Source organism: Camelus dromedarius, chromosome 33 (genome assembly GCF_036321535.1).
Source record: "Camelus dromedarius isolate mCamDro1 chromosome 33, mCamDro1.pat, whole genome shotgun sequence".
NCBI classification, from domain to species: Eukaryota; Metazoa; Chordata; class Mammalia; order Artiodactyla; family Camelidae; genus Camelus; species Camelus dromedarius.
The window spans coordinates 5,603,983-5,615,342 of record NC_087468.1 but is presented as its reverse complement, the minus strand read 5'-3'; the positions used below and the strand labels follow the sequence as shown (position 1 = coordinate 5,615,342).

General features: G+C 41.1%; 1 long non-coding RNA gene across 1 annotated transcript; it reads left to right on the top strand.

Annotated features, from left to right (window-relative positions):
- The first annotated feature begins 6,565 nt into the window (after positions 1–6,565).
- On the top strand, positions 6,566–10,615 carry LOC116149500 (uncharacterized). The gene is made up of 3 exons (XR_004133085.2): positions 6,566–6,925; positions 8,920–9,044; positions 10,319–10,615. It is a non-coding gene; the product is annotated as an uncharacterized LOC116149500 (long non-coding RNA).
- The last annotated feature ends 745 nt before the right edge of the window (positions 10,616–11,360 follow it).

Genomic DNA, 11,360 nt, shown 5'->3' with positions numbered 1-11,360 from the left:
TTTTCTTAGAATGACCTGCTCTCTGAAAGGAATGTTCAGGTGAGGAAGAGCCAAACCTTTTAAAAAATACTCCTCTTTTGGTTTTCCACTGGTTACAAAAGAGACAAAAAAGAACAACAAAAGATAAATAAGACAAGTTAAAAAGCCACTTTCATTGGGCGTATCCATCCTCTCACTGTGAGAGGAAATGAGTGTCCAGGGAAATTTCTATTCAGGTTCACACCATCATATTAGGGAAAATCAACTGAAAACTTGCATCCAAGTATTTGTGTGAAATGATATAAATCTAGGATTGAGGGATATGAGTGGTCAGACAATTTTTTTAAATATTGTCCCCATTTTCAGAGGAATCAGATTCAACACGTGTTATGAGTTTCGCTCGTCTCATTTGGAATTTCAGTCAATTCCATTGTGAAAGGTCAAATTGCACTCAGCCAAGCAAACACCTAACTAAACGCGGTTGAGTAAGGGAATCGTCCATATTTCTTAAAGGACCATCCATAAACGGGTCCAATTAGCTATATTCTTCTGTTTTGAATTATAAACAGAGAAGTTGAAATTCTACTCTTTCTGGGAAGAAAGCCTCCAAATTGCAACTGGGAGGAGAGGGAAGCCTGTGTTCCAGCTACAGCATACGAAATGGGGTCTCTGACTCACTGAGATGAGAGGTGAGGGGGAGGGAGCAATCCTGGTTCCAAGACCACAGACTCTTGCCTTTCTTAACACATTTCCTTTTTAGGTACTTTTGAATTCATTTTCTGTTTGTATTTAGGACCAGTTCCAGAGTCTTTAAATGATTTTTTAAATAAGTAATTTTCATCAATTTTACTGGGGGGTAAGGCAGCAAAGCACATCCCACTGTCAGGCTGGAATTTGATCCCTGGTCTGATTTATTTTTAAAGAGATTTATTCAATCACAAGATCCAAATCTCTACAATAAACATCTCATTTCTCTCACCTTTCCACCAAACACTCCTTAACATTTTCCCTTAAACACTCATTTTTCAACTGAATTTAAGAACAGTTTGTTGAAAAGGGTAAACAGATTATAGTGTGATAAACTATTCTTGGTTAGTAACTGATAAATAGCTGTCTACTTATGTTCTTGGTGGGATATTAAAATCTAATTAAATTTAATTAGAAATTAATTTTAAGTTTTAATTAAAATCAGAATATGGGTCCAAATAAATGAGATATTAACTAAATGTGTGTCCCTGGGGGAATCTGCTACAAACTTTCTTGATCTCAGTTCCTTTAACTCTAAAATAATGATGTTAAAAATCTGTGACACTTTCTCCGTAGCTTTAATTTCTACATTGTGAGTGTACTTTGTAGTAGTTTTTATTTCCAATAAAAATTACTTCTAAATCCTGGGGAAAAAATGTTAAAGTTCTGAGGTCTGTAAGGCTCTGGAGAGTGGAATCACACAGGATGTTAGCATAAGAAGCCGAAAAGTGATGAGAATAAATGTAAGAGGAGGAGCTGTTGAAAGCCCACAGAGCAGGACGCGCTGGCCTTGCAGTCTGGTATGTATTTCTTAGTCTAGAAGGAGAATTTGGCTGCCAAGACTGAAAACAATCATTTTGTCATCAGTTCTGTGAGCCTGGAGCAAACAAAATCATCAAAGGTGCTCAGCATTTTATCAGTGAGGCGACTTCACACATTCCTCAGTGCTCGTAAGCACGGAAGGGCGTTTTTCTAAATCTCAGGATCTCATTTTAAGAACTGATCGTTGAATCTCTCAAGGGCCACACAAAATGAAGTATAGTTAAGACCAAGTTAATGCTGGTACTTAATGTCAGTGAGAAATTAATTGTCCACAGTCTTCGTCATAGATCAAAATAGAATTGGCTTTCAGATAAATATGAGCTCCTTATAAGAACTTGTTTAAGTTGACACAACATTGTAAAATGATTTAAATCAATAAAAAATGTTTAAAAAAAACTTGTTTAAGAATGAGATTTTAAATCTCTCATCACGGAAGAATAAAAGTCTACATCTATATATGTTAATCATAAGAAGAAACTAAGTTATGTCTACACAAGAAGTTAGAGTAATCACATTGAAAATACGGGCTCTAAATGCAAGATCCCCCATCTCCCTAGTTACTTGGGAAAATTTGAAAAGAAAATGCACATCTGTTTTTATAGAATTATTCCGATAAGCTTACAGCCAGTTGTCCTAGTACGGAGCAGCATCTGATTCTGCACATAATAAAATGAGTAATGTTACCAGGTAGACTAACCATGACAATAAGTATATTTCCTTATGGTCAGTTACATAGACATATAAAATTTTAAGATTCAACATTTTACTCCAACCATTCTCCCACATCTGAAAAAAAATACATTTTTTTTTGGATGAGAAACAAAAGGAGACATTTAGTGGTAACATTTGTCAAGCTAATTATTTCTTAATCAAAAATCTTGTCCTGTGTATGTTTTTCAGTATGTGATTTGAATCTTCACCAGGAAAAAAATGATAGTAATTGTAAGAGTGTTTCAGTGGCTGAAGGAAAACTCTAGTGATTATTCGCAATACAGCGCTTCGGGTAGCTCCGAGATGCTTTTACCTTGAATGCGCAAAGGAGAAGTTCAGAAATATCCGTTCCTATCTTAGTGGAAGTGTTAGATCTCTCATAACAATCATTTGTACTCCTGCAGCCCTTTCCTCCAAGGAGTGTGGAGAGACCCAGGGGACCCCATTAACCCTGAGGAGTATTTTTTCTCAGACCACATTCTTGAGGCCCCCTTGGGTCATCAGCAAACGCAGGCACAGAACGTTAAGTGATCCATGCAAAGTCCACAGTAAGTCAGAAAAGACCACAACCGGAAGGCTCTGGATCCCAAAGCAATTTCTCTTAAAGGCAAACAGTTTATCACTCCTTTCCCACAACAATAAGATTGCTTTCTATGTATTTATGAAAGGAATGAACTCATTTTAAAATGCAAAGCATATTTCTTTAAAGTCTAACAGTAGCTATTGTGATGGTTAATTACAAGTGTCAGCTTGGCCATGGTACCCAGATATTCGGCTAGGCACCAGTCTAGAAGTTCCTGTGAAGGTGTTGTCTAGATTTTGAATTTGCTAATCCCCACAATTGAATGAATCTCTCTCTCTCTCTCTGCACATATAAATTGTATGTGTATACAAAACAGTCACCATTCCCACAACTGGAATAGAAGTATCTAAGAATGATGGAGAATTGTTTCAAATCTGTTAAGACAGCTGCCGTCTCAGCTTCTGAGAATGCCATCTTGGTTTCCCACTTGTGTGAAACCCTTGTTTTTTACTTTCTCTTAAATGGAAACAAGTGGCTAAAGTCTGAAAAAGCAAGATTATTGAAGGTTAAAGGAAACCAAAAGAAAAGGCAGCCAACTGACTAAGATTGGGAAGGGCAAAAAAAGAAATCAAGAAATAATGCTTCTGATAAAGGAAATGAGAGAATTTTACAAAAAGAATGATTGTGGTTTATAGACACCTATTTGTATAAAGCAGGCTATTTCCACCTAAGTGGAGAGAGAGAGTTAAAAGCAGGAGCTGGTTGCAGCCAGTTGTGTGCTGGTAAACCTCTGGGGGGAGGGAACCTCCGATTTGTAGCATTTGTCAATGTCTGTAGTACAGATGTTAGAACAAGCAGATAACTAGATATGAGCAGAGACAGGGGGGCATAGGCCGAGTGGCAGGAGACCACACATCTTGTGAGCTAAAAACAATGAGGGTCCTCGGGCAGACAAAGAAAAACAGGAACTTCTAGACTGACAGGAAACCACACATTTCGTGGTGGCAACTGTCCGAGAGGCAAGTAAAGGTGAGAAAAGGTGGGAATCTCCAGTGTCCAAATGTAACCTTTTGCTCATTATGCGCTCATTACAATATAATTAGCCTTGCAGATGAGAAATACCCATCACGTACTGAGGCCATGACACTTCTGATCAAGGCTAAATAAGGACAAAAATCCCTCCTCCCCTCAGGAAGGTGGAGCTGGGATGGAAATCAGGAAATACAACTCAAAACCTCTCCCCCCCAGCGAATATTTCACCCATTCATTTTCACACCCCGTGTAACCAGCTTGCCAAAGAAACTCAGGGCAGCTGCACACTTGAGTCCGCCCGCTCTCCTCCTGAGAGCGCACTGTCGCTTCATAAACCCTTGCTTTGCCTTCGTGATCTTTGTGTCTGATCTCTGAATTCTTCCCGCAAGGAGACAAGAACCGACTCTCCATAACATAAGTGCTTCCACCACAGCCTGTCTCGGGCTGCTAACTCAAGTCTCTGCGCACAGAGCTGCATGAGGAGCGCACAGACAATTGCAGTCACGAGTCAGTTTCAGAACCCCACTGCGGGCAGCCCTGTTTCTGAGCTAACGCCACGTGACTGAGGAGAAAACGCTCACATTTTAAACATCGTCTCATGTCTCATTCTCTAAAGCACATGGCTGACTCAGTTTACAAGCTCCAGGGATAAAGGAAAAAACACTCATTCCTTCTTCGGGAAGAAACAGAGGCAACGGTCTTAGCTCTACGGTGTCGTGCACAGAGGACGGTAAATGGAGCTCAGTGAAAAATGTTTGCTTTCTAACTTCCCTTAAAGTTGTGTTCAGATGTAGAACGAAAAAGCAAGTAAGAGTAAATGTGCTGAACTATGACAAAAGCCCAATATCGAGGCAGCTATTAACATTCCCTGCAGGTGTCATAAGCATCGTCTCCTAATCTGCTTGCTGTTCTTTGCTTCTGGAATCTTATCTCTATCTATGTAACATGTCATTTTCTAGATGTGTTTTCTACATCGTTTTTAGAGAACGTCTTCATTTTGGCATGACCTGTTTTTTTTCCGGGGGAATGGTGGTCTACAGTGAGATATTATAATGGATTGACTCTGTTAACAACCCATTCACAACATGGAGGTATTTTTTTTCTTCATTTTCCAAAAACTAGTTTGTGTATTACAAATTATTTTTAACATAGGAGAGACCAAGTTATACCCATGAACTATGGTCATAGATTTTAGGCACTTTATTTCAGGTTTCCTTTGAAAAATCGAACCTCGTGATGTTTTTGAAGACACAGAAATGGAAAAATGTCACCTTTCAGTGCTTTCAGTGTGGGCAACAGAGACGGGTTCCTGGCTCTGTTTCCATGGGTAACGTGACCGCATCCAACGTCCTTGCTCTCACTGAGTCAGCCCCTCTTCCCTCCCAGCTGCTGTGTTCCCACCTGCACCCCAATCAGTGAGCCATTTCTCACCTCCACAGAGGAAAAGTCAAACTCTCAGACATCTCATTGGTCATTGAAGACACCGGACTTCAGCGTTGTCAAAAAAAATATGTTAAGAAACAGACAACAGGCCCAAAATGGAGTCACTTGTGCGAAGCCCACATCACAACTGAAACTCAGTACCTAACCTAACTGCAGCTTCAGCCACCCCCCAGAATGTAGTTTTAACTGGTCAGCGTGGAAGTTTCTGGTCAGCACCAATGAGCTGGTCCTCCCCATCCCCCAGAAGGGGTAACCCCTCCCTCCTCTCCCTCCCCTCCTGCCTGCACAAGCCCCTACTCCCTGCAGCTCCTTGAGCTCCTCTCCATCTGCTGCCTGAGATGCCACCTGAGTTACCATGAATTGTTCAATGAAGCCAATTAGATCTTTAAAATTGACTCAGTTGAATTTCTGTTACTTAACAAATACCAGAGATAAAGGAGGGGTCGCTATTTAACTCAGAGAAAGTAAGGCTAGTCTCCAGGACATAATGTTCTCTAAAGCAGAAGATTTCAATTTAAACAGAGCATTTAGTGAATTATCAGCCTGATTTTATGGACTTCTCAGAAAAAGAAACGGCTTGCATAAAAAGTAAGAATAGCTTCTTATGCTCTAGGCTTTTACATCAAGAGGAACACTTTAAATTTCCTACTGGCACATCTGACTTTATAAAAAAGAAAAAAGAAACCATCCAGCCATGGAAATACATCTCACCATTTCTTCTTGGCTCAAAGCCTCAAGGCATTAAGTCTATTTCTGTTAGAGTGCTTGCTTCATTAAGAAACTTTTCTACAACATCATTTTTAAAAAATCCTGGGTAACCTTTTTCACTGAAGCAGTGAGAGGGTGGGGATGAGGTGGGGACAGGCTGCAGAACTGAAAAGGAGCAGAAAGGGAAACATTGACATCTTCTTAAAAGCAGCAGGAGCTGGTGGCAGAAAGAAAATTAGTTCTTGCTGACACACAAAAGACTCTTCCATGACAATTAACAAATGCAAATGTGGGGAGACTGGAATTCCTTGTTTCCGCAGCTACCTTTAGCCCTTCTATGAGATGGACACTTTGTGCATTATTTTAAGTCTGTATTTCAGTGGATTAGTCAGACTTTGAGGGAAATCAGTTTAAGTAATTACCAGCCTGTTGACAAAGACACCTTAGAGGATACCTCCTTACATCAGACTCTCAGGGTTGCCACTGCTCTCACTGTTCTGCTGAATCAGCGCCACCTCTCTGGTGACCTTACTGTCCCCTCCCTCATTCCTAAAGAAGCCATCTGCCAGGGACTGACCTTGACTCAAGGCTGAACCACTCCTGCAGCACTGGCTGCAGGATGAGCGGGAGGCTGGTCTCTAGCCGAGAGCACTTTCTCACTGGCTTCTCTCTTCCTCACTCCCTCCTCCAGTTACTTAGTCCAGAGTCCTGCCTCAGGCTCTGTGTTTAGGAGGTGAGAAGTCAGACCAGGGTCTCTGCACTGTTGACATGCTTCCATTCTGAGCTCCTTTAGAGTTGTTTTAGCTCCGCCAGTCAGTCTGATGAAGGGTTAGGGGATCAAACCTCTGCAATAACAAAAATGCTGACCTTCATGCAGACACGAGGGCGGCACCAAATTTCGGAAGTAACCGTTTCAGCGTCTCACTCAGCAGAACTTCCATGCGATGCTCAACCAAGAGGGTAAGTTCCCCGGAAACTGTTTCCACTGGGGATAATAGAGTTTCGCAAAAATGAGGTAAAATAATTTATGTTTAGAAATGTTTTCATAGAGCATGTGCTTTTGTAAATGCTTAGTAAGTTATATGCTAAAAGAATAGCAATAAACTTTTCATCTGCAAGTACCATTTCCTCCCAGGGGAACACAGAGGCGGCTGCCTCACTGCGGGGTGGCCCATTGCTCTGAACCACTCAGCTCTGTGTTCTGTCAGCCGTGTCCCAGGGGAACCAGACCTCACAGGTCCTGCCACTCACGTGTTAGTCGAAAGAGTTATTTATTTTTCAAAAACTTATGAGTGAGGTGTGAAATACACTCCACTATAATCCACTTGGGCAGTAAAGTTTGAAAATTATACTATGTTCTCCAAGAGCAGACTTTCTGGATGGATAAAGATCTCTGTAAATCCCATCAGTTTTTACCCTTCCTTAAAAAGTAAAGGTTAGACATAGACCAAATGTCCAATTAAGGGAGGCAGGTGTAATAAATTATGGCAAATTCAATACAATAAAGTATTTCATGGCCATTAAAATCAGGTTATGGAAAAACATGTAATGATGTGGGAACACAATGTATTGAGTGGGAAAAGCAGGTTATATACTTAATAATATATAAACCCTGACCTCTTTTGCATATGAAAGTAAATTCCAGGTATGTGTGTATGATTATGCATATGTATGTGTGTACTTATGTATAGCCACATAAATATATATGCACCGCCACATACTTGTATATATTAAATAAATATTAATTTATAAACATAAATATTATATATTCAACAAATCTCTGCAGTTTTGAAGAGTCTTCTATCTCTCCTTGCTCCCGTCTTTTCTTGCAAGTAAAAATCCTTCTTCACTCGTAATGAATCTTTGTTTCTTTAGCAGAACTAAAGATAAAGCTGTGTTTGAAAACTCATGGAGACAAGGGGTGTAAGTTAACTGCTGGAAGGATTGTTAGGAAGCTATTTCATATACGTTTTCCATGATAAAAAGCCCTTGACTTACATGGAAGCAGCAGAAAACAGGAGAGAGAAGAAAAAGAAGACTCTAGGAGGCTAATCCTAGTTAGTAACTTTGGTAATGTAGAAAAAGATTATTAGCAGGTGCCCTTCACCTGCTAATTATATTTAGAGGGAAAGTTTCAGAACTAGGCAAATAGGACCCAGAGTTATTTCACAACTCAGCGTTCAGAGACCTGCTCTCGCTAAAGCTTGAGGGGAAGTGTCGGTGGAGGGTCCACGGCTGGGGGGGGGGGGGAGATTGAGCTGCACATGGCAAGCTCTCCTTTGCAAACTTTAGGGGAAAAACAAATAATTTACAGAAATCATCTAATTTTAAGGACTTCAGATGGTTACGGAATCGATGAGAGCTAGATGGATACAGTTCTGGAGAGGCGATGCCCCCGGGGCTGTGTGAGCAGTGGCTGGTTCTCCTCCCACCCACCCGCTCGCCAGGTTGGGGTGTGAGCTGTGTGAACCCAGCAGGGTCCCGAAGAGCCCCAGGTGGGGACAGGAAATGAGCAGAACTTTTTGTTCATACTTGTTATTTTGGTTAAAAAGTTCAAAAGGATCACACACATGTTCAGTAAGATCCTCACTTCTTACACGTGTTTGATTAGGGCATTTTTCCAGGATTACATTATTTTTACTTTAAAACAAATTGGCATCAAAGATATACTTATTTTTGTCTTATTTTGCACTTTTGTTGAACTTCATTTTCCCCTCAGGGCTTTCAGGCTAGCGACGTATTTTCTCATGATAGTCACAAGGGTAGCTTTTCTCGAAGATTCTCTTAGTCTGTGACTTGATGGTTTTCTGGATGAAATTTGCTGAAGTTCTTTTGAATGTTTTCTCTTTTTCTGCAAACTTGGAAACAATATTTGAAATTAAACTAGCTGGATTGTGTTACACTGGGCATGTCTTAGACTTTGTCATCACCACCACCTCCTGAATCTTCCACAGCTTTTCCAGCCGTATTTCCTTCATCCTGCCTGTTCACCCCCTCTTCAGTCACCTCATCTTTGCATCGCACGCATCAGCGAAGGAGTCTCATTCCACTCTGTTATTCTGAGGACCATGCAGCACAGGTTTGATGAGTGGTATTTTGTGTGTCTCTGTTGCCAGATCATGCTATAGAAACAGCCACTGGTGTCTATAAGTCTAATTGGATTAGATGCTCAATTCCAGAAACCCCAGAATCAACTTAGAACATTTACTCTTAAAGTTCTGTATATATTTATGTTTATATGTTTGTGGACTCTGACTAGTCCCCAGATCTGCAGTCAGCGAGCTGATGGGATGGTCCCAGCCCAAATGTCAGCAGGGGTGTTGTCCACGAAGGGCCAATGTCTCGTCTCTAGTCTGAAGGCAGGTAAAACTGATGTCCCGGCTAGAAGGCCGGTCAGGAGGAGCTCCCTTGAAGGACAGTGGGCCTTTTTGTTTTACACAAATAGATTTTTATTCAATGGATTGGACGAGGCCCACCCATATTGGGGAGGGCAATCTGCTTTACACAGCCCACCCTTTCAAACGTTAATCTCATCCAAAAACACCCTCCCTCACAGACACACTTATAACAATGTTTGACCAAAATCTGGGCACCCCACATCCCAGCCATCAAATTCACCATTGCGTAACCCAGCTTTTGAATCCCATTCTGACGCTCTCCTTCCTGGGACCAATCCTGATACCAGCTTTTGGCCCGTTTTCCCAGGAAGCACACAAGTTTATATGCTACTGATACATTGTGCAAGGAAATTATGGGGGAGTGGGGATGACAGCAAGGCTGAGTGAGGCAGAGAAGGAGGGAGAGCAAACACGGGGCACATTCCCAGGCTGACACGTCCTGACACCAAGGATAACCAGCTGCTGACCTCACGGGACGGCCTTACAAGACAGGAAGAAGAATTTTTTATCTCGTGACCCAGGTTCCCCTTCGTCAAAACTGTGCCCTGATCTTTAGCAGTAACTCCTCAGTAAAGACATGATTAGGTGTTATATTTCATAATTTACATGACATAATAACCTCCCGGCTAATGCAGACTTGGTAGGAGATGGTAGAGTTGCTGATATATTCTTATTACTCCAAATAAATTAATACAATTGGAAGGAAAGTCCATTGCAAAACATGCAGTAAAGATACCAAATAAACTTGCCAGTGGCCTGTCATAATCACTACCCGTGTGAGAAAAATTTGTGCAAAATAATTAGAGAGTGACAGAGGGGGAAAAACAACTATTTACAGATTAGATGAGTGAAATCATAAATTTCCATGTGAGTGCAAATGAAGTATATTCTTCATTAATATTATTTTGACAGCTTTAATCACAGAACACCAAAATGTTCTTTTTCCAATTTAAAGCTAATTAAAACCTGTAAAGAACAATCTGCAACAACAAAACAGAACCGGAGCCGCCCAGCAGAGATGCTCAAGAAGCTGAAACAGAGAAGGCACCAGACGTACTGTAATTTCAGCAACGTGACTCACCACAAAACACCATCATAACCTTATTCATAATTTAATAATATGCTTGTGCTGGGAGATACTATCTTCGTTAATGAGCTATCTTTGCCTTTAAACTAAGCCTCAGATTTCTTTGTAGAGGAAATATTGTTTATTAAAATAATTGCACTTATTAATAAAATGGTATGTACCCACGCGTGAGAAGAGAAAACCTTTATTCTGGCCTAGGTTTCAACATCAGGCCCAAGAGCAGACTTACTTTTACACTCAGTGGTTGCCCTGCGACTTCCCGGAGTCGCTCTAGGTTGCGTGGGTAACAAACCCTCAAATCCACAGCAGTGGGGCAAACCCAGACACCAACGTCCCGTTGCACTCAGATGACCAAGGGACACACATCCCTGCTCGGGGGCTGTTCGGGGAACTTTCCCAGCAGCTCTGGGATATTTTCTAGTGGCAGATTCTGGAGGCTCAGTCTGGAGCCCTATGTTTTCACCAGTTCAACCCTTCTACAAGCATCTAATTCCTGTAGTAAATCCATTCTGCCTAAAAAGCTAAGTAGCATATGTTACCCATCCCCAAGGTCTTTAAACATCCCGGTCCTGTTCATCTCATAATAAACTCTCAACAAATATTTGTTGGCTGGTGGGTAGACATATATCAGAGATGTCATTACTCTGCTCTGAATATTTCTGGAGAATTTTTTGGTATTTCAATGAAGTAACAAAAATACCAGAATAAATGTGATAATCATATCTAATGATAGCCAGAACAACTACTCTCGTCCCCTAAATAAAACTCACAGCTGCGCTAAGAGTAGTCTTGTTCTGCAGGAGATCACTGGAAGCCGTGTGTCGTGAAGTTACTAGCTATTTGGGAAACACGTCTTAATAGTCTGCATGATCTCATTTCCAGCAAATGGCAAAGCTCCACATTTTCTGCT